Source organism: Macrobrachium nipponense, chromosome 30 (assembly GCF_015104395.2).
Source record: "Macrobrachium nipponense isolate FS-2020 chromosome 30, ASM1510439v2, whole genome shotgun sequence".
NCBI classification, from domain to species: Eukaryota; Metazoa; Arthropoda; class Malacostraca; order Decapoda; family Palaemonidae; genus Macrobrachium; species Macrobrachium nipponense.
Genome location: NC_087218.1, coordinates 39,938,635 through 39,942,946, shown reverse-complemented (window position 1 = coordinate 39,942,946; position 4,312 = coordinate 39,938,635).

The window sequence follows — 4,312 nt, the reverse complement described above, 5'->3', positions numbered from 1 at the left end:
ATCATTATCGATCTCTTAATAATGCGACTTCTGGAAGATAGTCAGATACTGTATTTAAAAAGGCATTCTTTATTTATTTGCATTAGTGTTGAGATTATTCTGAACGCTCTTTTCGAAATGGCGAATAGATGCGCTATGTTACCAAGATAGTATCATAGAAATATTTGTTTTCTTTATAATAAGAGAATTGTTGCGAAGTGTACCTGAGTGGTTTTCCTTATTTCGATTGCCTATTTTATTATTACTATTTTGTTATTACGAAACACGCAAATATATGTGTTTATGATCTTATATTCCGTAATGACCATTGAAAAAAAATATATATCCATTAACTCGGGAAACCTTTATGAAAACGTAAGCAAAGCACCCAAAGTATACTTGAATTTTGGTGTGTATTGGTGTCACAATCAGTTGAAAACTATGTCATTTTTTATATTACTTTGAATTATGCAGATAGACTGCTGGGTGGGTGACTAATGATTATTTTGCGGATGGATTGATAAATGAATTGACGGAGATTTATAAGTGCAGCTGTTGGAGGGATCCCGGGGAAGAAAGATGGGATTTTAATGGCAGTGCAATTGCCGTGCAATGTATCCCCGAGATGTACGTTTCATGCGTGTATTTATTATGTGTGCGCTCGTGTTTTTGTGTGGGTGTGAGAGTGCGTACATAGGTACCTAGATTCTTTTTTTAACTTCCTTTTTAGAAATGTCATGTAATTCCTTTTGGATACGAAATTATATTATTTATTTATAACTGATATACTACTTATATATATATATATATATATATATATATATATATAATAATCTATATATATATATATATATACCGATATTTATATTTTTTTTTACTTAAGCGTTTAGAAATGTCATTAAATTCCTTTTGGATACGAAATGTATATTATTTATGCAAAACTGATATACTACTTATATATACCGATATTTAGTATGCAGTTATGCAAAACAGATTAACGATTTTACTCAGTATCATGTGATTCAGCTGTTATTAAGATCTTCATTCTTTGCGTTTATATCTGTTATAAAAAAATCATGCCACAGGACTGTTGTAGTTAAGTTATTTTGAGGTAATCTGTTTTTATAAACGTACCGTATTCAGAATTTAAGGCTAGAAAGAGTGTCATTATCTGCCACCTGTTCACTATTATTATATACGAATGTCTACAATATGGATGTGGGATCTCATGATTTGCGATTTTAAGATAGTTTATTCATTTCTTTAGCCACGTTATGGTTTATGTTAAGTAGTCGACGCTGAATTGTTAATTGTCCAATAGTGATTAGATAGCCACCCTTACCTGGTCACCTTTTGCCTAATGAAAAGAGCCGGGAGATCTAGTGTCCTGATCTGTGTTTTACATAAATCTATCTCTCTCTCTCTCTCTCTCTCTCTCTCTTCTCTTCTCTCTCTGACACACACACACACACACTATATATATATATATATATATATATATATATATATATATATATATATATATATATATATATATATATATATATATATATCCATACATTTATTTTTCCCTTGTGTGACATATTCTACGTACAGGTGACGTCACGTTCAGCTATCATCTTAAACAAGAATATATAGTTTCTTTAAAATAAAATGTGTAAAATAAATATATATATATATAGTATATATAATATATCTATTATATATATATATATATATATATATATATATATATATAATGTATATATATTCAGAAAATTAGAGAATCTCTTAGATGCCAAATGAAGCAATAACATTAGTGACGATCATCATTATCCTTTTAAAAACGATTTCCCAGTATTGCTTCCTGTTGTGCCTTTGCATTGTCCTTATCAGAGCGTTTGTCCATTTTCTCTTAATATAAGAGTCCATAAACCGCAGGTTTTATGATGTCCCTTTATCGAAAATAGGCCTAAAGGCGTCGTAAGTAGGGGGTAGGCCCTGTTTGGCTATCGAAATACTCGTAAAGGTGGGATCTTATATTCGTTAAAACCCAGAGAAGTGATCAAATGACAGGCCAATTATTCCCGAAATAGCCCTGTCGGGTGTAGAATTCCTCACTTGGGTCCTCCTGATATTGAGAAGAAATGTGAGACCTCTCAGGTCCGAGTCTTCGGCCGCGTTTGGGAACTTTCCTTACATACGTGCGTACATACATGTGTGGACATACTTTATACACACGTGTGTATTTGTGTATGTGTGCAAAAGAGAGAGGGAAAGTGAACTTGTAAATTATTTAACATGTTTTTGTAAATAAAGCACTTGTTATATATATTGTTTTTTTATGTTTGTTATTAATATGTAATTGTTAAATATTCTCATTTTGTTTGTTATAAATATGTAATTGTTAAATATTCCCATTTTATGTTTGTTATAAATATGAACGTGTTAAATATTCACTTTTTTATGTTTGTTATAAATATGTAACTATATTATGTGCATTGTTATGGTGCTGCAAAAGTTATAAACTACTGGAATATTTTAGTGCATTCTCTCTCTCTCTCTCTCTCTCTCTCTCTCTCTCTCTCTCTCTCTCTCTCTCTGCAGCCGCGCACACACCTGGTCCTCCATTCATTCATCATCATTCACACACAAAAAATATATAGAGAGAGAGATAGAGAGAAGAAAAAAAAAATAAGCGTCTCTGTTAGCGAGATGATGATGAGGCAGCAAAGGCATCACCATTGGACAGCATTTACTGGCTTCTCTGGCACTCTCTGTGATGGAGCGCAGGCGCATTATGATGGCACTGATGACTTTATCTCGGTAGCATCAACCCCCACCCCACCCATCCGCCTGCCTGCCTGCCCACCACCCACAGCCCTTCTAGCCATCTCTCCCCACTCCTTCCCCCTCCTTATTACCCTGTCATCTTCTTTTCTTTTTCTTCTTCTTCTTTTCCCCCTCCATGCTTCCCCTCTTTTACCTCCCTTTTCCTCGTGTCCTTTTCCTCAAAATCACCAGCTGGTTGACTGGCCGCATGGTATTTTTGAGTAAAGCCTGTTTTTGTGTTTACAAGTACACATAATCTATATATATATATATATAGTGTGTGTGTGTGTGTGTGTGGCACAGTAGCTTATATATGTATTACTTTATGGGACACTCTCAAAACTGTATTTCTGAAATCATTGTTATCCTCTTACAATTTTTTTTCCTGCTAAAATTTACGAACGCACTTTTTCAAGAGACCATCTATTACAAATCCTCTAATCCTGGATTTCTTTTGCATCCTTATTATAAGAAGAATAATACATTCAATTTGTCAGTTATGAATGTGTATCAAAACTATTAAATACATCCACTGCACAGCATCGGTTTCCGAGCATCCATATCCTTTTTTTTTTTTTTTTTTTTTTTTTTTTTTTTTTTTTTTTTTTTTTTTTTTTAAAGATGGAGGTGCATGCGTGCGTACATCCGTCAGTTCGTGAGCATTACACGGACGTCGTTGTGATCTACCACGAAACTTGACAGGACTAATTCGGCAACCTTGTCAGGTGTCAAGAACCCGACGGGCCGACTGAGGAGTTACAGATAGATTGCCGTGGCTTGACTGTCCGCACCCACTTTGCTGCTGATGAATTGGTCTTTCGGTGCATTTTTTATCTCTCTCTCTCTCTCTCTCTCTCTCTCTCTCTCTAGACACGCTTTGCGTGTGTACGTTATTTATTATTTTCATTGACGCAGTTGATAGTTATATTTTAATCTTGTAAAAATTTTATTGTAACGTCCAGGGATCCAAAACGACTCTCTCTCTCTCTCTCTCTCTCTCTCTCTCTCTCTCTCTCTCTCTCTCTCCTCTCTCTCTCTCCTCTCTCTCATTGTTGATTATCAGTAGTAGTTATTTTTGTGTATGGAGGAGTGATAACATACGCAGTATATATAGATATATATTTATATATATATATATATATATATATATATATATTATAATAGTAATATATATATATATAATGTGTGTGTGTGTGTGTGTGTGTTGGGTGTGTGTGTGTGTGTTTTTATGCATTACTTTTTATTCCAGCAAACATGAGAGAGAGAGAGAGAGAGAGAGAGAGAGAGAGAGAGAGACTTTATTAACAGTTTTTAATTGTTATTTAAGATGTTTGAAGCAGGATGAGGAATGAGAAATAGTAGTCTTGTTATTAAAAAATCTTGGCTTGAAATTTAGACATGGGAAGAGTTCATATTTAGGTATGTCGGTTCGTAGGAGTCCCTAGTGGTTTTTGGATTATAGATAATTCCATATGTCTTTATTTTATGTCCTTTATTTTAGGTAAATTATTACTGATGTTAG